General features: G+C 46.2%; 1 long non-coding RNA gene across 1 annotated transcript; it reads right to left on the reverse strand.

Annotated features, from left to right (window-relative positions):
• Window positions 1-16,389: 16,389 nt before the first annotated feature.
• LOC140213215 (uncharacterized) lies at window positions 16,390-21,379 on the reverse strand. Its single transcript, XR_011890155.1, has 2 exons — window positions 20,950-21,379; window positions 16,390-19,197 (listed from the first exon to the last, which is right to left on the reverse strand). It is a non-coding gene; the product is annotated as an uncharacterized lncRNA (long non-coding RNA).
• Window positions 21,380-24,595: the final 3,216 nt, after the last annotated feature.

Raw genomic sequence — 24,595 nt, forward strand, 5'->3', positions numbered from 1 at the left:
TGCTCGTACTTTCGCCGTTTTATTCAAGATTTTGCGGTAATTGCTAGACCCCTCACTAATCTTTTGAAGAAAGGCGTACAATTCTCGTGGGGTACTGCACAAGCCGCCGCCTTCTCTCGTCTCGTTACTCTTGTCTCCTCACCACCCATTCTCACCCACTTCGACCCTGATGCCCCTACAGAATTGCGTACAGATGCTAGCGGCCATGGCGTAGGTGCCGTCTTAGCCCAGCGCCAGCGTGGCCAGGATCGCGTTATTGCTTATGCGAGCCGCCTCCTCACACCATCGGAGCGCAACTATTCCATTAGGGAACGAGAATGTCTTGTTGTAGTCTGGGCGGTTGCGAAGTTCCGTCCTTACCTTTACGGTCACCCTTTTTTCGTAGTCACTGACCATCATGCTCTCTGCTGGCTTTCTTCGCTAAAAGATCCTACAGGCCAGCTTGGTCGATGGGCTTTGAGGCTACAAGAATTTTCATATTCCGTGTTGTACAAATCTGGCCGCCTGCACCAAGACGCTGACAGCTTGTTGCGTTACCCTGTTGACGACTCTGACTCCTCTAATATTGCCAGTGCTTCTTGCGTATTTTCTGTATCACAGCTGCTTCATTTCGCCGACGAGCACCGCCGTGCCGCCTACATCAAAGCACTCATCCACCGAGGAAACAAAGAAAGAGCGCAAAGAAAAACAGAAAGAGCGCGAAGAAAAAGAGAGGGAGCAAATGGAGGGCAAGGAAGCCGGAGAGCGGGAAGTACAGTTGTTACTATTAACGATTCAGCTTAATCAAAGTGGCAACGGAAGCAGGGCTAGCAGCGAACACCTAGAAGTACTGGAGTAGCACTGGTTACGAAATCGAGGGTTCGACGGAAGCCCGTCTGGTCGGGATGAAGCATGAAGTATTAAAACGAAGGACACCGACCAACAGAACCAACACCAAGAAATCTAAAAGATTTATTCATTTTTAGCACTTCTGTTGGTCGGTGTCCTTCGTTTTATTACTTCATAGCACTGCTTACGAACAAACACTACCAGGCTTCTCGTCTACTTCGAGGAAAGAAGGGGCAATTTGGACGCATTTATCTGGTGGTTTGAGAGTATCGCCTGAGGCCCGAAGGCCAGTGGCCGACCGCGCTTTCGACCTGTTTAAAGGAAAGCTGGAAGGATTTCCAGAAAAAATGAGTGAAGAGCAGTAGGCCGTGGTTTTCAACCCTCTGGATTCGAATATCGCATCGAAATTTAGTGAAAGAAAGCGCAAACATATTTTATTTCGACGAAAAGTGCAGCAGCAGACACGCCCAGTTCGCGCGCATCGTTTCCGCCTGTGATTGGTCGGGCGCCTCGTGACGTCAACAATGGTGTTCGTCCGGACCGACTGCTGCCGCTACACACGAAGCACGGTGCAAAGTAGTTTGGTGGTGTTTTGCTGGGACGGTCATGGAAATTTTCGAGAGCTTGCGTTTCTCTGAGGAGTTCGGCGTCAAGTCCAAACTCTACGAGAGCGATTTTGCGCGCGACGGTGACGGGCGACGGCTTCGAGCGACAAAACGGGCCGTCGCTTGAACAAATGGCTCGGTGTTATCTCTCGATCGCTCGTTTCTAGAAATCTAGAACTCGCCGCTCGTCACCCGGAAATTCTATGAGCGACTAGCCGATTGTGCGAAGCCGAAACTGGATGTACATAACTCAAATACTGCTGTTTGTCGCACGGAACGAGCAAACTATTGAATTTTACACGTGCAAGAATAAGAACCTAGTGCAAGACCTTCAGAAATATTTTATGCTCCTTCTTCAGTAAAATACACCAACTTAAATTGATAAAGCATGCGTCACGCTAGTTTCGGCGCGTATATTGCTGCCCTCATACCGGGAGGTCGTTGCTCAAAGCCGTCGCTCGCGTGGAGTTCGACTTGCAGACGACGAGTGAACGCGACAGCCATCGACTCGCTTGTAGCGCTGTCGCTGTCGCGTGCAAGATCACTTGTAAGGGGTTTATACTTGTACATACTACATGTACGAGCTGATTCCTAAAAGCCGGCCTCTCCAAGAAGCAAAAAATGCTGGTGCAAGCACTGCTTTCCACGCGAACGAAGGCGAAGTGCTAGCATCTCCTTGTGTTGGAAATGTTCTTTGGCGAGTATGTTTTTTGCTAAGCTGCATTCAGCGTTCCAGTGAGTACATTTCCGGGCAAACAACTGCAGTGTTATGTTCCTGCATGCCTCCTCGTAGAACGTAAGCGGTGATGCGATCTCCAGCATTTGTGCGCTGCCCCAAAGCTGTCGGCAATCTACACAGACGGCTTAAACGCGGGAAAAGTTTATCGGCTGTTGTAGCACGTGTAGTATAGAACCTTCATCAGCGCGCCATCCGCACGCTACTCGTAACCGGCGAATTCCGTCGGCTACGTGAGATGGTCGGTTTCTTATGTGTGCGAGAGAAGGGCGAGTGCAGCGCCTTGGCGTGAGCAGGCTTTCCAACACATGCAAACTTTACGCTTGCACTGCGTTATGGTAGCTGCATGCAGGCTGTTTCACAACACACGTGCGAATAGAAAATTCGCGGCGCTTGGCGATGAAACCTGCGTCAAGGGTGGGCAATAAACATGCACCTTCCGTTCAGCATGCTAATGTTTTTTAGGAGAACCCAAAGCACGCATTATTGATAAACTCCAGTAGTAATCGTCACGGAAGTGGTTAGAGCACAACACTTGTTCTTGAGCGCTTGAAGTTGTTTCGCTTCACCGCAGCCTCCCACTTAGCTGAAAGGTTCTTGTCTTGCAGGAACTAATGGAACATCGGAACATAGTCGCGGCCGCTGGTTTTCGCGCAAGTGTAGGCTGCACAGAACGCCGGCATGATCGGCCTACAAGTTCAATTGATGCTGAGCACGTCAACTACCCCTCCTATATACACACTAATAAAGGAATGTAGGGTCGAGCGAAGCAGATTAGGACGGTACGCACGCACAAATAAGCCCGGTCAGGCACGGTCGCGGAGACTGCGAAGGAACGGAACACCAGTGTGGACGTCACTAAGCCGCGGTGTCCGGTCTCCGCTCGCATCGTCAGCGTCAGAAGTAGCGAGCGGCGCTCGACGGCGGGTGGAGCTACAGCGCAATTTTAGCCGACGATTGCGTCGCTCCTAAGTGAAAAATCCCCCCCAAAATTTTACCTTCATGGTTTATAAGGTTCCCGCATCCGTATATGAGCGTCTTATTGAATTCGACAGACTCTTCAGCTTCCCTTTAAGTGGAGAAGCGCTGAGCGTTTGCGTAAGTTTCCCGCTGGATGATGCAGCGGAGTACACAAAAGTGAAGACCGCTGTTTTGAGGCGGCTCCACTTCACAGCAGATGGGTTTCGAGAAAGGTTCCATAACGAGAAACCAGTGTGGGCTGAAACGGCAATCCAATGTGCAGCTCAGCTAAATCATCATTTCGATAGATGGTTCTAACTTTGCGAAACAAATACCTAGTACAGCTTCCTTCGCGCACTGCTGATTAGAGAGAAATTTTTGCACGCTTGTGGTCCGACTTTGTCACCTAAAGGAGATGAAAGCAGAATCTTTGTACGATATATTAAAGCTGGCAGACCAATTTGTGGAAGCTCAGTGTGGAGCAAATCTCACGAAAACAAAGAATGGTGATCCAGTTGCAGCCGAGAGACAGGAAACACGAAATAGGGGAAACGGCGATCCGCCACTACCGCGTTGTTATTCTGCAATCGCGGTAAAACACCCACCCCAGCTATGTCGCAACAAACCCGCGGCGAATGCGGCCACCGTCTGTTCCACCTGTGGTGGAAAGGGTCACAGATCGTACAACTGCCAAGCGGGCCCTAAGAACAGACCACCGGCATCGCGCATTTACCCCTCCACTAAAGTAGCTCACCAGCATAAGATACGCGACGGCTATCTCGAGATGAGAAATGGGGAAAATGTTCCCCTCATCAACGTGATAATGGCGATGCAGCCAAAATTTCTCGTCAAGGCTCTTCCGGTTGCTTCCGGTACCCTAGGAGGGAGAGAGATCTCTGTGTTGCAGGACACCGGGTGTAACACGGTGATTATAAAGAGTGACCTGGTTAACAATGACCAGCTAACGGGTGCAAGCAGCGTTGTGTGCATGGTTGACGGAACTGCGTAGCTGCAGCCCGAGGCGCGGATTAAAATCGGCACACAGTACTTTACCGGCCCCCTTAGAGCGCTCTGTATGCTAGGGCCACTGTACGGCCTAATTGTGGGAAATATAGGATGCGCAAGATCTCCGGAGGATCCGAAATACGAGACCGAATAACGCGGCAGTAACGGTGAAATGAAAAAAGAACCCGCAGCGGCAGCTATAAGCCGCGCCCAGGCGCACGCGCAGTACAAGAGGCTTTCCAACTCCGTGCTCCCGAGGCCGCAGCAGAGTTGCCAGGCCAGGACGGGTACGTGAGCGATAAGAGAATTAATGATACGCTTAAGCAATGTTTCGCTAGGATCAGCCAGAATCAGACGTGCTCAAACGAGAAGGGAAGTCTCGAATTCAAACAGGAAAGTGGGTTACTTACCGGTGCTACACGGAAAAGAACGGTTGGTCTGCGTCAGCACGTCGTGCCGAGGTGCCACCGAGACGCGATTTTGAAAACAGCACATGACGGTATAATGGCTTGTCAATTAGCGCTCAGAAGACAAAGGATCGGATTTCTGAGGAATTGTATTGGCCGGGAATTACCGCCGATATGAAAAGGTTTGTCGCTTCTTGCGGTATTTGCCAACGCATTGTTCCAAAAGGCAGAGTGCCACGCGCTCCACTTGGAAGGATGCCCGTAATTCAAACCACATTCAGACCGGTGCCTGTCGACATAGTGCGTCCAATACAACCACCTCAAAACACGGGAACTGCTACATTCTGACCCTTATGGATTGTGAAACCCGCAATTCGGATGCCGTGACCATACGCAGTATACAGATAGAGGAGTGGCCGAAGCCCTTCTCGTGATGTTCTCCCGATTTGGCGTCCCCAAGGAGGTGCTGAGTGATTGGGACACAAATTTACCGTCAGACTTGATAAAGGAAGTGGCTGAGCTTATTTCCGTGAGCCAGCTCTACGCCTCGTCATACTGTCCCATGACCACTGGTATGGTGGAAAGGTTCACCGGAACTTTGAAGTTGATGTTGAAGCGCATGTGCGCCGAAAAATCGAGAGATTGAGACCGATGTCGAGCGCCTCTGCTATTTGCGTACAGGGAAGTTCCCCAGGCCAGTATAGGCTTTTCGCCTTTAGCACTCTTATACGGCCGACATGCGAGGGGGCCCTTAGTGATCCAGAAGGAACTGTGAACGAATGCCGACCTCAGCGATGAAGCAAAGACGACCTATCAGCATGTTTTCGATCTTCGGAACCGAATGGAGGAAACTTCCCGTGTGCCACACGGAGGGTTGGAGAAGGCAGGGGCACGTTGCGCGAAACTTTACAACCGCAAGACAAAAGAGCGGCAGTTTCACCCTGGAGTCAGGGTAATGAACTTGCTTCCTACCGACCAAAACAAGGTGCCCCTGCAGTGGAAATGGCCTTTCGAAACAATGAAGAAGAGAGGAGAGGCCGACTAAATTGTCACGTGGTGGTGACGTTGAAGAACGCAGTAGCAATACTTTGAAAGAAAAAAACTAACTTTTATTGGGCGAACCTGTGCCACAAAAACACGCTACACTTACAGCACAACGATAGCGGCGAACACGGTCGGCGATCGTCGAAAATCTGATCAGCGGGTCAAGCGCGCCGGCTTTTATACATCAGTCGTCGATTGTTCCACAGTAATCGCAAGGACCCGCGTGCCTTCCACCAAGTCCTACATCATTCGCGTCGCGCCCACATGCGATCAGATTACACAAGGTTCGCTCACAGACAGCGGATGGAAGCGTCGATAACATTCCAGAAACTTCCGATACAAGTAGGCGCGTCCTGCGCTATGCGATAACATTTGTCAGGCGGTGAAACGCGTCGCCCGATATACACAAACAAGTACACGTGTCAATATTACTGAAATAATAGATTATAAGGTAAGACGTGCCAAAACCACTTTCTGATTATGATGCACGCCGTAGTGGGGGACTCCGGAAATTTAGACCACCTGGGGCTCTTTAACGTGCACCTAAACCTAAGTACACGGGTGTTTTCGCATTTCGCCTCCATCGAAATGCGGCCACCGTGGCCGGGTTTCAATATTATCGACATGGCAGGCGAGAGGAAAGTATTCCCCTTCAACTTGCTGAAAATATAAAAGGAGAGAGACTGCCGTCCAGCCAACGTGTGTAACACGACATTCGGTGTCATGGAATCGGGCTACCATTGGATCATTCCGATTCCTGAAATACATAAATAATAAGGCGAGAAGGACGTGAAACGCTCCGAGAAGCTTAATGCCGAACGGATCAGACAGGTTCAATGTGCTATTGGTAAACACGCACCCATCTTTCCTGACGTCCCGGGGAAACCCGATTGCGTTTACTGCAATCCGGAGCTCACCACGAACACCCCCGTCCGCGTGACGCAGTACCCCCTTCCCTTTGCGACACGCGAGGGCGTAGAAATGAATTTGCGAGAGATAGAGAGGCTCGCCATTGTCGAGAGATCAGTGTCTCCGTAAAATTCACCGGTAATTTTGGTGAAGAAACGAGATGGTACAAACCGGCAGTGCATTGATTCTAGGCGCCTGAACAACATCTTGGTGGCCGACTCCGAACGGATGACTAGGGCCGACGCTGTCTTCGCAATGGTAGGGGAGAAGAGGTATTGCTCCAAGCTCGCTTTTGTGACAGGCTGCTGACAAATCCCTTGTCGGACGAAACCAGGGCAAAGACTGCCTTCTGAATGCCATCCGGACTGTATCAGTTCCGCTTTATGCCTTTCGGCACAAAGACGGCCCCTGCGGTGCTTGCGAAATTGATGCGCAAGATTGCGGAAGGTGTACTTTGTGTAGAATACTACTACGACGATGTTCTGGTGGCCCCTCAGACATAGAAAGAACATCTGAGGTCCCTGAAGCAGCTTTTCAAGAGCAGCGAGGGGGCCGGGCTAACATTGCGCCGCAGTAAATGTGAGTTTGGGATGGAAAGGATCGACTTTTTTGGTCATCGAGTTGGATGGGGTAAATTGCAACCAATGGATAAGACGCTGGACAAAATTGAAGCTGCACCACGCCCATCAACAAAAGGGCAGGTGCACCCCTTCCTCGGATTGACCGGGTACTAACGGGAATTCATCCCGAACTAAGAAAAATGAGCGCTCCCCTCACGAAATTAACCCGGAAGGGAGAGAGCAACTCGGTCAAATGGACACTAGCATGCGAAGAAGCTTTTCGGGAATTCAAACGCCAGATCTCCAAAGACCCGATATTGCGGCTACCGAATTTCAACAAGCTCTTCGTGCTCCGTACAAACGCATCGGACAAGAGTCTGGCAGCGGTGCTCGTACAAACACACGTGAACAAACTCCATCCCATCGCTGATGCCAGCCGAAAGCTACTTCCTCGGGAGGCCGCCTACAGCAAAGTGGAGCGCGAGTGTCTAGAGATGGTCTGGGGGGGGTCGAAATATTCTACATGTACTTGTACGGCATTCATTTTTTCGTTCAAACCGACCACAAAGCCCTCAGCTACACCCGACAAGCGAAAGAACTGAATGGTCGGGTACTTCGATGGAGTTTACTACTTCAGGAATATCAGTTCATGGTCACCCACATTAAGGGAAGCGAGAATATGGGAGCCGATTGTTTCAGCCGATTATAGGGTCATTCTGTAGTTAAGTTGGAGATTTTTGTGTTATATACGTAGGCGTGTAGTTTTCTGTTCAATTTTCTTTCTGGTATAGTGCACATTGTATGTTGTATGTAAAGGGTTTTGTATCCATGAAATGGTGTTTCTCATTTTTTCTCGAAAATGCCACTTCTGAAAGGTAATATCATTTTATAATATTCTGAAAGTGGGGAGCAGTTGCCACGGTGCAGCATTATTCGAGTCGGCGAAGCACTCATCAACGGCTCCCAAAAGGTCGTGGGGAGCGGAACCGGCGAGCAAAACGGGTATTGCCGGCCACCCGGGCAAGCGGCCTAAAAAGTTGAAGGCAGGTTTACAGATTTTTTTTTTTTTTTGTCGTCGGAGCGACCGTGACGCTCCGACTGCTGTTTGTAGGAACTCCTCTGTATTTTATGCCTCACGCGTGCATTGAGAAGCTTGCTAAGGCGGCAGGGGTGCGATTACCCTGAAATATGTGGTGTCTCTGTGCAATCCCGTGTCCACGAATTACTGACAGTCTATGTGTACCGATGGTGCCTATGGCCGGCTGCCGTCGTGTCTTCTGTCTTTGTGGACGGAAAATAGAGGCATGCCATGGACTCAAGGGTGTGCGTATGTGTCTGTGTGGTGCAATACAAGTGCGCGACTTCTAACAGCAGGGGGAATCACCCGTTCCCTCCCCCCTAATTAAAAGAGGTGTGCCCAAGACCTCGGGAGGAGCTGCGATAAAATTGGGTGAACTTGATTGGATCTCCACCAATATCTGCCGTTCACCTACCTAAGGAAATAGGTGAAGCATAAGTTAAACGCAGATTTTAGACCGTGCTAAGCAGTCTAGAAGCTCAACCTGTGATCTGCTGAGAAGCGTCGAATGACTACGGCCGTCCACTATCGCTTGGGCCACTTAGCGGTGTCTGAACTCCGAGTGGCTAGCGGACGTGACAGACGACAGCCCAACATATGCAACGAAGCTCACGGTAGCTCCCCTCAAGTTAGCTCAACCTTCTTGAGGGTCGTCGTCATATCTAGACTCCTGGCTAACGCAGCACTGCAATCGCATCAATTGCAACGAGATCGTCTCGCTAGCGTTCTTCGGGAAAGCTCTGCCGTCGAGTCGTCGCTTCATCGACTCGACGGCTGCTGTCCGGCCATGCATACGACATCATTTCATTTCTCTTGAGCTGTATTTAGTGGACCACCTTTAAGTGCATTCTTGTGTAGTGCTAATTTTTATATCCACTGTGAATTGCTCGTTGTATTTCTCTTGTGGTTATTAAATTAAATTATGTTGTTTTACGTGCCAAAACCACTTTCTGAATATGAGGCACGCCGTAGTGGAGGACTCCGGAAATTTTGACCAGCTGGGGTGCTTTAACGTGCACCTAAATCTAAGCACACGGGTGTTTTCGCATTTCGCCCCATTGAAATGCGGCCACCGTAGCCGGGATTCGATCCCGCGACCTCGTGCTCAGCAGCCCAACACCATTTATATTAAGATCATCTACATGATCTATATTAAGCGCATGTGCGATAGTGTACTTGTGTTTTTTTTAGTTTCTTTTCATTTGTGTGTCGTTGTCAGTCGATACATTTTTTTTCTCTTTCTCCCGGCTCTGACTCCTTTGCTGTGTTCGCTTGAGTGAAGGAACGACCAGTCGGCTTGTTTACCCTGTCGACGACTTCACGCCTACAGCGAACGGGTGACAAGCCGTGACAAATGCTCAAAGTTCGTGGTAAGGGCATAGCTACCTCCTGTGGACTATGGTACGTGAGGCAAATAAGGAGATGGCTGATTGTGAAACTGCAGGAAAATAGCCTGAAAGTGGAGAAAGGAAAAGGTAATTATTTAGTTTCCATTATAATCAGTGCGGCTGCTCACCGGCATTTGAAGAGACGGCAATAATAGCCAGATACGCATGTAACAATACTAGAATCATCATTGAAGCTCTGGCCATTCAAAAAGGCAACGGTGTTAGAAAACCCCCATCGATTTGAACAATCAGGAACATTTATTTTACATCGTAAAAGTATTACAGCATGAAGTGCCAGAGTTCTTAAAAAGTACTGCCAGAGGGACCTCCTAAGATTACATAAATATGATTATTATAGAAAAACAGAATACAAGTATGGTCATGTGAGAATAAAAATACTAATTAAGCGAGTTTATAATCTATAACTAAGTTGGATGCAAAAGGTAATGGTAATGTTAATTATTCAAGAACTTGAGAAATAATCGAAAGCGTGGGAAGAATATCAGAGTAAGAATGAATATTACAAAGAATAATCAACCCGACATGACAGAACAAATTTGTTTAATTATTACTAATTATAACTACTTATACAAAAACAAAAGGTATACAGCAACATGACATACATATAGATAATTAAGAAATTAAGATGAGTCGGTTAACTCCTAATGAAACATTTCTTGTTGAATGGGGAGGATGTATGAACGCTGTTTGACTATATTGTTTCGAAAGCTAATCTATTCTGAATTGCTATGCCAGAAAAGAGGGCTGTGAGCTTGCTGTAACTGGTCCTTACGGCAGGTCAAAGAAGATTTTTGCGCAGGCAAAACCGGTTACTGTTAGTAATCTGTTCAGGATCTCACATTCAATGAAGATGTCATGTGTGATGAGCCTATATACGATCATGGATAGTTCATCACGGATTTATTGTCGTAACGGGAGAATGCTGTGTTTAGGAAACGGTGACCTGCAGGACAAATCAAATGGGGAGTCTCATAGCTTAGCTCTGAAGTCGGTGCAGGTATTCAATATGCGTAGAGTATGTATTGGCTCATGACGGTACACAGAACGGAAGATGACTATGAATATAAACAAAATACAAAGATTGTACAATGTGAGGTGGAAATAAGTTCTTGCCTTGACAGTATGTGGATGCCAAATGCAATCTTTTTCACAGGTGATCGGGCGTGTCCATGATATGTTAGTTCCGTATCTAAGATCACGCCGAGCAACCACCCTTTGTTCGAAACCTCTATGACGTAATCACCAATGTGAACAGACGGTGAGACGCCGAATCAATTTCGCTGGGAATGGAACAACATAAATGTGCTCTTATGGGGATTAATGTGCAGATGATTACTTTGGCACCATAAAGTAGTATCTTTTTATGTCGGTGTTAATGTTACACTGGAGTGTGGCAATTTATTTACTCGATATAAAGATGGTCGTGGAATCAGTGTAAAGTATGCGCTTGGTCTTAGCAAGAACAGTGGGTAGGCCATTAATAACCACCAGAAATAAAAGTGGACCTAAAATTGATCCCTGTGGGACTCCTACGTTAATTAGCTTCGATGATGAGAGATGGCTGTTAACCTTTACAGATGTACCAATTGATTCGAGTTTAACAAGTAGTATGCGAAGATTTATCGCATCGAATGACTTGGTCGGATCGATGAATACAGAAGCAGTATACAGTTTTCTATGCACTTAACTATTGTTTCCGAGAAAGACACGGTGTTTCTGCTCAATGCTCCTTAATCACTGATGTACTCTCTGTTGCACAAATTAACTGCACAGACCTGACAGTCTCAAATGCCCGCTTTGTCAATGTATTATTACTTTGTATATTTTTAACCTTTAAGGTGAAAAATATAGGAATATAGTCTGCAATGCAATGGTCTACCACTCCTGCAATGCGTTGAGACGGAATCTTGGAGATAACATGATCGGCTAGTCTACTGGAGCCCAGTAAATCATTCCTAGTTGGAGCTAAAATATGCGAAAAAACACCAAAGCTGCATAAACAGTGGATGAACTCTAAACACGATGCACTATCAGGATTGATGATCTTAACGTTATTATCGCTAGATAAAATAATATTCTCATTTTTCATTATGAATTTATGAAGAAAATGTTTCTTAACTGACTGCAAAATTCTGCATACGAAGATGAAGGTGAGCGATAAATGGAAGCTACGATGGTGTTACGAATGTAAATTAGTATAACACTATGGTTATATTCGATCCAATCAGATTCACATGGGATATTTTCAAATCTGATATTAAGATAACGCGTGTATATGAAGGACCAGATGACAAGTATGGCACTTCCGCCACCACGGCACAATTTGTGATTACAATATTCAGAATGATAACCCGGTAATCCTTGCAAGTTGCTCTCATTGCTAAATAACCATGTTTCAGGGAAACATATGACAGAGAATGAATGATCAAGTAAAGAAAGTAATGCAACAAGATCATCATAGTGTTTTCTAGGACTGCGGATGTTTAGGTGCATAAGCGATAATGCTGGTCACTTTTCGTGCAAGAAATATGTCGTTTGTTGGCACGTGTAGATAGCCATGGTGATTTAAGGTCGGTTTAAATGAGAAATGACAGCTTATCCAGCGCAAGATACCAAGAATATCTACACATGCAATTCGAAATACGCGAATGTCATCGGTCATACGAGCTTTGTGCGATTGTTGGTCCAGAGGCGCTTCCACTGCTGGACTTCTTTAAGCGCAAATGACTACGCAAAAAGGCGTTTTCGCTCTGGCGTGAGGTTATCGTTCGCATAGATAGGGTTGGGGCTTGTTCTCTAGGAAAACCCTCTGTCCGCGGTAGACAGCTGCGCCTTTCTTACCTTTTTAATGAATTCAGCCTTCTTGTTTCGCGAATAGAATCGCGCATTAGTGTGGCTTCCATTTTTGTGGGCACCCGGTGGGCAGTGTCTATATTTGTATTGGCGATTTGGCAATCAATCTACTTACCAATAGCCAGGCATTCTTCATCTTTTGACTCGAGGATGCCTATAGCTAAACATTAAAGGCACGTTTATATTCCGACGTTATCGGCGCGCGGGCGAGCGCCGTTCGCAGTCATCCACGCTAGGTCGGTTGCGCTGCGCCAGAGCAACCGACCTAGCGCCATCCCCTCTATACTTCAACGCGCGCGCCGTCGGCTGCTATCTTCGGAGCATGCGCAGAGCGTTCGCCAAGTCGCGCGCCGTCCGCAAAAGCCGTCTGCGGAGTTGTGTTGGCGCATTTTTCTTCGCGCCCAATGCATTGTGGTGCGAGAGGTCCGCCGACTCTGACGCGCGAATGGCTCAGGAGCAGGGTTGCCAGATTTGGCTACTTTGCGCCAAATTGGCTACTTTTTGAGGCTGTTGGCGGGGAAAAAAATGCCTTGGCTACTTGGCTACTTTTGTGGCTACTTTTGAAATAGCTTGACTATTGTAAAAATTGGATAGAACCTTGTGTAGCTCATATTATGCAGCAACATTAGCAAATATTTAGGCCAACGCACGACGACGACGCTTCAAATCTTTTCAAGCTGGACCATCATCACGGTCAATCTGACTCGGGCGCTTTCATTTCATGCAAAGGATTTCGCACAGGTGACGTCACAGCGTGTTCTATCTTCGCATTGACGTTCCGCATCCGGCCTTCCGCACATTGGGCTTCTTTGATTTTCGGAGTTCTAGCAGCCCGCTGGCAGCCAGACGGCAGCCAGCTAGTGCCGGTCCTGATGGGAAGTCAACGTGAGGTGGGATCCTAAGACAACCCGAAGCTGCCCGAAGTTTGCAAAATAACACTTGGACAGCTGGCCGCGGGATAAACGTAAACATGCTACCAGCATGTCAGCAGCCGGTCTGGCCGGCGCGCTGTCGGTGTAGTCGGTCCATTTATGTGTTCCCAGCTTGAAAATATACAACTGTATCCGAGAATACGGTCACATTTGCGAGATTTCGCGCGGCTGGGCATCTCACTTTGGAGAACGTAACAAAGGCCTACGACGCGTCCGAAAGCGATCGCGAAAGCGATCGCTCGAGGATGCCTCGAGCTTTGACCTTCTTCGAGAAATGTGTGCCAAGATTAACTCAGGCATTTACACCTGAACTGGAGCTGTGATTCTCATTTGTGATAATATTCTAGTCATATTACATGCTGACCAAAGCGCTCTTAGCTATAGTCATTTATACACGTTTCATAATATTTTTTTATGTTCCTACATTTACTAAAAGCAGCTTTAAGTGTTGGCTGTGATATAGTCTTCAGAGTTGCATAATTAATGAAAATGCAACGTTTTTCTATAACGTGGCTACCTTTTTGGCTACATTTTTGTATGTGGCCAATGTTGGCTACTTTTCTGGCTACTTCCCGGGATTTTTTGGCTACTTTTCAAATTTTGGACCTGGCAACCCTGCTCAGGAGCCATATCGGCGCCGGGCCCGTCGGGGCGCATCGGAAGCCGCCGGTTACGTTGGCTGCGCCGGTGCGCCCGACTATCGAGGGGTCGTTTTCGCCGACGTGACGTAGCGTGCGCACTCGGGCGTTACGTCGGACTATAAACGGCCCTTAATGAGTCTCAAATATTGGTCGAGAGCGCACATTTGCTTACTATGTTTCTTATTCTCATCTTTGAAGACCTTGTTTTCCTTGGTCAGCGCCTCATTTTTATTTTTCACACATTCATAGATGTCATTAAACATCACTACGTTGGTTTTCACTTCAGCAACCTCCTCACGAAGAGCTTGCAATTCCTTTGATAATTCAGCACGAGTCGGCATGCTCGAGTCAACAATGCAAAAAGTAAACACAAAATAGACGAAGCAGTGGAAGCGGAAGAAACGCAATACAGAATCGAGCGCACAAATAGAAATCAACGAACCTGGATGGAGCAACAGAAACATCAGTACTTGCACACAGCCGCAACCACTGCTGCCCATATGTCAAGCAACGGGAAGCGGTGCCCTATTTGTAGTGCTGGTTGTCCCGTAGATGGCGAAGTTCAGTAACGTACTTGTAAGGTGTGCACGTACTGTGGATACAGCAGTTGCCTAACAGTGCTTCCCAGTGGACCGTGCAGATTAAATTCGCCACCTGCACGAATCAACACAAGGATCAGTACTTGCACACAGCCGCAACCACTACTGCCCAAATGTTGGTAGATTGGGCTGCACGTGGGTTGCTATCTTAGGCTCTTGCTTATTTCAAGATATAATTATCTTTTCGCTTAGCCACTGTGCACCGGTAGTTTTGGTTCCGATCACGTGAACAGTCATACTTCTCACGATGATATTAATTTGTGGTCCCCCTTATTAAGGTAAGTCGGAAATCAGAGCTTGTCCTTCGTCATTCCTTTTTCGTCCTTATGAACCGCGCTGTAGAAATCGTAATGAAAAACCAACAAGCAGAATCGCACATCTTGTTTCGGTATCCCAACATCTTCAAATATATACAAAATGTTATGTATCAATATTTCGATACGTGTACTCGTTTATTTTTTTCGGGTGGTCGCATTTCACCGTCTAACAAATGTTATCGCTCAGCTCAGAACGCGTCTGCATGTATCGAAAGTTTTTCTAAAGGTTATGGATGCTTCTATCAGCTATCTGTTGTCACTGGACCTTGTGTAATCTGATTGGATGTATGCGTGACGCGAAATGTGCAGAACTTTCTGGAAGACATGCAGGAACCTGTGATTATTTTAGAACCTTCAATGACTGAGGTATAAAAGCCGACGCGCTGGATCACCAACTGTGTTTTCCGCTGTCGTTCTTATTTGAATGCAACTTGCTTGGTGGGTACAGGTTCGCCCAATAAATGATGAATTCTTCGTTCACAGTTTCGCCACTGCTTTCTTCATCGTCACTACGGCGTGCCATCTGCTTGAGGTGTTTTTGCGTTCATGTACCGGACGCCCTCATCAACCCCATAGACCGAAAACACGCCAGCGTCACCTGTCCCCTCTGCACGGACTTCTACATGAGACCACTCACAAGACCGTGGCCAACTCAACAACCCCAATGACAGCCCTAGCGTAACCTATCGTGCTGGCATTGCCCAGGGAGCCACCGACATCCCGCGGACCATCCTTAGAAGACCCAGAAAACTGGCTGAAAACGTATGAAAGGGTTGCTCAATTTACCAACTGCAACGGCGACAACAAGCTACGCAATGCCTTCTTCTCATTGAAAGACGCCACCAGGACGTGGTTCGATAATCGAGAAACCACCTTAACAACGTGGGACCGATTTCGCCGCGACGTCCCACAGCGCTTCACAAGCGTCGTGCGCAAGGAGCAAGCGCAAGCCCTGCTAGAAACCAGAGGGAAACTGCCCAATGAGACCATCCCCGTACAAAAAAAATTATTGAGAAGGCATTGAAATATTGTTGGTCAATGTTGAGTTTTTTATTGAGGAATTATTGAGAGTATGTTGGAGAATTGTTGGGTTGAGTGTTGAGCACTCTGAAATATTGGCCACTGAAATCGAATTGAAACACCATTGGGTACCTCAATGTTGAATAATTGTTAAGTTACCATTGAAAGTCCATTGTGCTTAGACGGCCCGTTGTGTTCGTTTTGTTGAATGGTTGTTGATTTACCATTGATTCTGCGTTGAACTAACGTTGTGGTACTTCCGTTGACCTGTTGTTGAGTTATTATTGCCACAGCATTGAAAAGCATATTGTTGCACACTTGAGATGCCATTGAGATTTCAGAAGTCGCCATTGAAATATGATTGACGTTTCGTTGGGCTAGTGTATTTTTATTCATATATTGAAATTGCTTCGCTGTTCACACTTGCATGCCCCGGTGCCTGCTCGTAACTTTCCCAAACACAAACAAAATCAAAGGAGGGACTGATCAACTTGAAGTACCTTTATTTACACTAAAGATGCGTGCACGTGAAACATTAATACAGTACATAAGGCACCACTACATCGAACCTGGAGACATAGGCTAGTACCTACAGCACTCTAGCAGTGTAAATACATCTGAAAAAACCTATACATATGAATCCAATCAAAACGATCATTGTGCTCTTCACTTTCGACTTAAGTTTATGACTAGAAGGCAAAGCGACTCAAAAGCCAGGCCTTAAGCATACCCTTGTAACAACCAACTTTGAACACATGAACACTTGGAGCTGCTTGCATGTGAATACACAAAATACATCTGAATATGTTACATTAAAATGTTGCGCACACTAACACATCACAGGAAGAGCTACGGCTGACTGTGAGAAGGCAAAATAACCAACTTGAAACAAATGACTTCACGTAAATATTTACAACCTTTAGCACACGTCTTTCACCACGATTAAAATTTAATGAAGTACCAAAGTAGACTTGCCTGAGCTTTGTCTTCGAGATATATATATTTTCATGTTGCCCAATTATTTTATAAAATAACATCACTCAACTTAGCTATTATTTGACGCGACATAATTTAGAAAGTTGTCGGGCATGATGAACACCTGAATCGTGTTTCTGACAAGCCAGGATTGCTTTCTTCAGAAATAAACTTGTAAAGCTTTTGTGCAATGAAAGCAGCTTATCTCCCTGGCACAAGTCAAGAACAAACAGTACACCATTTGATTATGTTAATGTGGGGTACAGAAGAGTTCCTTAGTGGCATTTCCTCAATTTAGTGAGCTCATTTTCAGGTAATCTTTCTGTACCTGCACAAAGCTAATTAAAGCACTTTTTGGGGCCTTTTTTCCTATACCCAGCAACTAAGTGCTACCTCAGTCAATAAAAAGATAAGGAAAGGCTAATACCTTGAACGATAAGAGAAAAAATAATTATTTAGTACAGAAAATTGGTAGTAACACATGGCTAACACAATTCCAAACAGCCAAATAAATGGTCACCTGCACTTTCAGTATCAAGCACCCCAGAAATTGTCATAAAGTATGAGGAAAGGTTCCAATGACTCGACAGCCAGATTGCTGAGACAGTGAAAAACGCCAATAAATGCATATACGAAACACCAATTACCTCAATTTCGCAGATAAAATGTTATTAAAATAGCACCAGAATTTTGCTGCATAAAATACATAAAGGTTGCATAAAAATTGGGACAAAGCAGTAACTGAAAGACAGAGGGAGCTACAGCACCCATGTTGAAAAAGATTACAAGGAAAATGATATATATGCATATTTAAGCTCACAATTTTCGCTCCAACATATAGAAAAAGAACGCATGCACTTAGAGCATAAAAAGGTTCATGTGCCTGGAGAATGCAGCGCAGTACAAAGAAGCGTCATGAGAACAGAAAAGTATATCTTACTACGAATGCTTGCAACCTACAATCAGGCATGTGCCATGTCATGCCTTGAATGGATGAAATTCATAAAGCGCACACACAAAGGAAGTTACCATCACTCTTATTGGCTTCCTCAGGGGACTCCTTGAAATTGAACTAGAAAAATGTACTCAGTGTCAAAAACATTGAGAAGATAAGACCCTATAGCTTTCTTCCTGAAATAAACAGCGCAAACAACTTCATGTATCAATTCTATGGACACTTCGCCAATTCGGTGTACATTTATATTTCACAACCACCCAAACAGAGACGAGAAGGATGAATTAAGGTAGGAACACACTTGAACGCTGACTCAAGTAGAAGTTTATTCGTGAAGACGAAGATTTTAAACACACTGGCCAACTTCACAAAGAAAAAGCCATGAATGCGCAGCATACACAGCCCGGCACAACAAAAAAGGACCTAAATACGTCCTGTAGAATAAACATGTGCGTCAAAAACTAACAAAACATGAAAACTGAAAGGTTTCTCCTGTAAGTGATATTAACGAGAAGTACTGCAGCAACTCTTTCCCACTAATGGTCACAGAAATCTTGCTTATGAATATTTCTTCGTGATCAATAAATAATGCTTCCATAAGTCCTCTTGTGTTCTGGTCTTGTGATGAAAAGATCGTTCTTTCTGCTCTATACCGCAGCACCAGAGGAGTTCCAGAAGCAATATTTATTGATCACAAACGAAACAATTGCATAACCAAGTTATCTGTTGCCCTTAGTGGGAAAAAGTTGTTCTCAAAAGAGTATTTCCCGTTGGGTAGTATCACTTATCGGACAAATCTTTCGCTTTTTCAATAGATTTGACCGATAGTTCTCGTTTTTCACGCACGTTTATTCTACATGACATGGCTTCATATTTTTTTCTTGTCGCACGTGGCTCTTTCTGCCACGCATGCACGGATTTTTACCTTTGCCAAGTTGACCAGTGTGTTTAATAACTTTGTCATCAAAAGCAAACTTTTAGTAGAGCTTGCGCTCGTGTGTGCTCCTACCTATTTCGTCGTCCGCCTCTGTTCGTGCTGCTGTTTACAGTACCCACGTATCACTTGGTTAGGCTGGTAAACATTCTCACCAACAAAAGTAAATGCCTCCCCTCAAAAGGTAGCCCATCCTTTACTACTAAACGCCAGAGCTAATCTAAAGTAAGCCTTCACAGCATCCATACGGCAGCTAGTACACCACAGAGCAACACAAAAGATAGTTGAAAATCCCACTTGATGGAGAGTGGCAACAGAGATGCGAGCTTGCTAGTGAATCAGCCACATATCAACGGGTGTCTCTTGCACGACGCCAAGGTGCTTTTGGCGTAGAACACTTTAGCATCTGGGAATTTACTGCATACGTAACCTGTGAGAAGGGAATGTGGACAGAAAATGATATTGCGCGGATTAAGAATCTGCCCCACACTGCACATAACTACGCACGAAATAGAACTACACACTATACTGGCAAGTACAAATTTGAGACTCTTTACGAGTGCCGTCGAGAAAAGGAAGGAATGGGTTGCTACGGCAAATGTTAGCTAAAACACGCACAGCGATGTTTCACAGTGGGGAAAATATTCCCGGCTCTCTCGCAGAACCAAAGACCACGCGACAGTGCATAGCCCATACCAAACAGATATCGAATCTTTGGGCAGAAGTCCAGTAGAAGGAATGACATAAACATACGCCGAGAGCGATGCGAGCGTGAGCGTGCCTGTACGAGTGAGAACATGTACCGCTTCTTTGAAGCTAGCCGCTCCGGCGTGGCTCCGATCATCCCGCGCGATTTGTGTGCAGAACGTCGCGTACACGCCCTTGCGCGTTTTGCGCGGTAGCGTCCGCGCAGTGAGCTAGCTTCATGCACGCGTCATTCTTCACCGCGCAAACGGTGCTCGAGTGCGACGCTTAGCTCGAGGCGACAACGCGCCGATTGGCGCTCCTTTCGCTTCTGGAAACAACGCACATTCGGATCGGTCCAACTCAAAGAGGCAGCAGAGAACGGTGGCATGTTTCGGTTATCGCTTATTAAAATTGTACAGTACGCCTTCAACGGCAACCCGCCGCGCTAAAGATGCTTAGTGCGGTAGTTTTGGCGGTGATAGACGATAAGGTGAGCCCGTCGGCGGCTGTGTTCTTTGACCACGTCACCACACCTCCGTTCATTTGCGCTGTGTATCCGTGTACAGTCACCGCGCGGAAGCTGTGACTAATCGGTTGGTCGTTCTCCGCAAATCCCAGAGAGCCGAAATATATTTCGCGGTGCGCCGCCTCATTAGCCGCAACCTAAATCGAGGCGCGCTAACCGCTACGGCACAAAAGGTGATCACACTAACCGTATGGTATACAATGAGCCACTACGGAAAAAAAAATAATTCTGATGTTCCACGTGCCAAACCAACAATCTGATTATGAGGCACGTCGTAGTTGGGGACTCCGTATTAATTTTGACTTCCTGGAAATTTTTACGTGCATACAATGCACAATGCACGAGCGCTTTTGCATTCCGCTCCTTTGGAATGCGGCCGCTGCAAGGATCGTATCCACGACCTCGAGCCCCAAATTGCCACGGAGGCCGCCATAGTTACGAAATGCGTAAGCGTGAAGTGCAACACTGCCTTCCGGTACGAGTGTGGTACAAGCGTAGCACAGCTGCACACCTGCTGCACGATTATTTGTCGCGGTTCTCCTAAACTCGTAGTGCCTGCCTAAATACCTTGAAAGGCAGCGCGCCTCTCACGTAACGGAACGCGATAACAAGCGCTTAGACGGCATACGTGAGCCCCCATGAAAGATGACGTGGCCACTGTAGAAAATTATCACTGCGCAGAGAAGCCGACTTTTATGTTCCAATTGTGTTCTCTCATACAAATGAAGGAAACGTTATTAGACAGGAACAAATGAAGCAATGCAATTTTACGCACATGGGGCGCCGCTGCCTCTTCGCCTACCATTGTTTCAAACGAAGTGACGGCGGCAGCGAGAGTTAGTATCGCGCGCATTTGCTCCGGGGCATGCGGTTTGCTTCAAGAAAGTGAACGGTGTGCTTAACATGTCACGCTCGTCAATGTGAAAATAGAAAAGAAGGCTACGTGCCCAAGAAAACGAGATTACTTACCTATCTTCAGAAGTGCGGCTGCGACTGTTTCGGGGTGCCTTCTCTCCAAGAGGCATCATGGCCTCTGCCGCGCAACTCATCAAAACCGTCAGGCTCGCACATCAATAGAAGACTAGTTGTTGGGTGAGCCAACCACTTCACCGGATAAACGTCCCACTTATCGTCGTTAAAGCATTTCACTAAAATGTGCGTCATGATGTCCGAAAAGAAAATACTTTCATCAAGAAGCACGAGGCGTGAACCACCGCACAACTGCAACCGAATAACTGAGTCCGAGAGCCGTTCACAGCTTCACATGGCTTCACTATCGTATTCAGTTATAAAAACCTTTCAAACACAAAATAACGGCACTTAAGAACCACTAATTGATTAGCAATAATTTTTCATCAACTAACCTTCATAAATTTTTAAGAACTACCTAATTTATAGCGTAAACAACAAATACTACGACCAAAAAATGCGACTACGAAACTAGCGGTAACCATGTGTACTGTTGCAAAAGTGTGCGCAAAACGAAGCTCGGTTGCCCCCGTTTGCGCGCACACATACACACCCGAACCTACCCTAACGTTTGTCGCGCCACCTAGAAATAAACATTACTACTACTTTTGCTATCTTTACAAAAAAAAAACTTCTAAAATAGTTTGCAGCATCTTTGCAGATGACGAGGTGACAAGTGGGGTACAATAAGAGTTCGTTACCTGTATTTCTTTCATTTTCCTGTGGTGTTCTTAACTGAACATACGAGACCTGCATGCTTGGAACACGAGAAGACGACAGTTCGGCGAGGCTCAAATAAATCGCGTGCTTCTTGCAAGGCGAATAACGGGAGCAGCCGCAGATACAGCGATTAGCTGTGATACTGTTGCGGCTGTTGCTGAATCTGAAGCGCGTTGAAGTCAATGGTTATAGCGGCTGCGCGCTGCGATCTCAAACCGCGTTCATTCTTTGATCTCTAGTACCACGGACATTGGACAAAAAACTATATTTGCTTTACGGACAGAGGGTACGTCGCAGGAAATTCGACGACCTCACCGTGTACGTTTGTAGCGTGTGCGCGCTTGCATCCTACGGTTCCCACAGTGCGTCCGATGCTCGAAGGTAGCGTCGTCGCCTGTCGGCACCTGTCTTATCGCCGGCCGCGCTGCCGCCGTGTCTACTTTTGGGGAACTGCACATGCGCGTAGTCACCGTGTTTGCAAGTGAATTTCGCATTCTTCTGCTCCCCGAAACGTGCTCATTTCGGATCGTACCAATGGTTATGTCATCTAGTGTATGTTAAAACGACGATGGCATTTGTACACCGGCGAAGAAATAAATCGTTATGAACTTGGGCGGTCATGAATCTAGTCTAACGTTGCAGTTTTTACGCAGCGAAAATGGCTATGAAAGTGGGGCGGTCCCGGAGATAGGCGCTTCAAAGCGCCAGCTGTAGCGACAGCACCAGGAAGTGGCACTCGGCGCATTGCCAAACATTTCAGAGCTTACTAGCTTTCGAATGAGAGGATTATGCGCGCGCTCGTGGCTATTGGTTAGAGTACCGGGCTCGACGGCCGACGTTCGATTCCACCCCATCGGTCACACATAATTTTCTATTAATGAAAGCGAGGCGAAAGAAGAACCTACCTGCCGCAAAGTGACAGGAATTAGGTTGGAACGCATCGCAAAACATGTTTGGAATGTCTTCATATGCGATTTCTAATTATTGTATACTGGACTCAACTGCTACACAACAAAAGAACAACTAGAAATATCAACGCAAATTACCCAATAAATTGGTTATTGAGAACACTCAATGGTAATATTGTTGTGCAAGGATTGAGTGAACTCAATTGCTCTTGAAAATTTGTTGAAGTCCGTTGTTTCAACAATTCCCCAACAATATATCAATGGTTAATCAACACTCATTTTTGTACGGGTCGCCATCTTCACGAAAGAGATGACCCATCTTTTCCGACACCCCGAGCCAGAAATGTCTGAGAAAAAAAACATCCCCTTCCTGATGCGGAACGTCAAGCATGAACTTTTTGCCTGAGTGATCCGCAATCAGCGGTAGACCGTAGCAAGTTTTTAACAAAAGCAACGATGAATGAGAAGACCGCTGAAATGCGCACCCGCTAATATCACCACCAAGTGCTTTCGCTGAAGAGCGAAATCCAAGCACTAGTGTCCGGCGTACATCGAGAAACCAACAGAACCGTCGTGCACGCAGAACTGCACAGGATAGTTCCTTCGACGCAGCCTCAAGTAGCATTCATTGCTGACATGATTCCAGAGGAGACTCAGCAGTAAATTTGAGTCCCCAAATCGCCACGTCCGCAGCCGTAAGCGTTGACTTAGGCCGCCGTAGGCCGCCGTCACGCTCCCCTCCAAACGCCCGCGCCACCCTATTGAAAAACTGTTATGATAATTATACCAAAAATGAACGAGATGTATGCATATCGCATAGATTTGACGGGAAGTGAACGATATGCTATGCATATTTAATGAGATCTCATAGAATATGTGGGAGATCTGTATGATGTGCTACGCAGACTTTTACGAAGTGAACGAAATCTATGTGATGCGCTGTTAGAGTGCGCAGAGCGTGTATGAGATGTGTGCGATGTGCGGCGTAGACGTAACGAGATTACGTATGAGGTGTGGGAGATTGCGTGCGATGTGTATGCACGGTACTCGTATGAGCGACGTGATCTTTAAATATGAATATGAAATGCATACAATATATGTGTACCTAAGTTATAGTGCATACAAAAGCTCATTAATGACTTTGAGATATATGATGTCGTTGTTAGTACATGTAAGAGTATGATTAATGTGCTGGTAATGAGATCGAATCATTATGACACATATAGGAGCATATATTACCGAGCGAATAAGAGGTCCACTGTTCAACTGCAGTTTCTTGCAATGAACCCGTAAATCCCAATCAAAGCTGGTGTCGCTACTATTGATGCAACGATTTTCATTTGGGGACGTATTCCGGTATGAACACTTACGGCGATACTGCTGCCTTTGTCTGAAGCATTCCTCGACCAGCAATAAGCACGCACTGACAATGATAGTATCGAAAGCTATCGACGGAGAATACATCCGTTGTTATTAGTAGATTAACCTAAGATTTTGTGCAATATAGGAGGAGGGTACCATCGAAGTTTCATAATATAATGCTAAGAGTTTGTAAGTGTGCACAGTTATAAAATCTTGCAATGTGATTATAGGGCAATGGAAACACATCCAACAAGCACGAGTTAGTAAAGGAGCTTATTGCATGCAGTTTGATGAGTGACAGAACATGCATGCATTGTGTCACATCCTAATAATATTGCTTGCATCAGAGATGTGAGTCAGAACTAGTAACGGGCGAACTTGAAGCACCACTTTTTCGGACACCTGAGTGTGTCAACCACAAGACTTTCAATTAGAAATTTTGTGGCTGCTTTTTATTAGGCATGATAAAAGGATGATAGTGCCTGTTTAAGTCAAACCATAGCACGCAGGCATGTAACTGGCCATGCATGCCCACACAAAAAAACATATACAGAGAGCCACAAAACACAGTGTAAATAGGTCGATGACTAAATAGCCAAAATGGAAGTCATAATCCATCGCACTTTGTCATTAATAAATACAGAAGAATGAAATTA

The sequence above is a fragment of the Dermacentor andersoni genome, chromosome 9 (assembly GCF_023375885.2).
Source record: "Dermacentor andersoni chromosome 9, qqDerAnde1_hic_scaffold, whole genome shotgun sequence".
In the NCBI taxonomy this organism is placed as follows: domain Eukaryota; kingdom Metazoa; phylum Arthropoda; class Arachnida; order Ixodida; family Ixodidae; genus Dermacentor; species Dermacentor andersoni.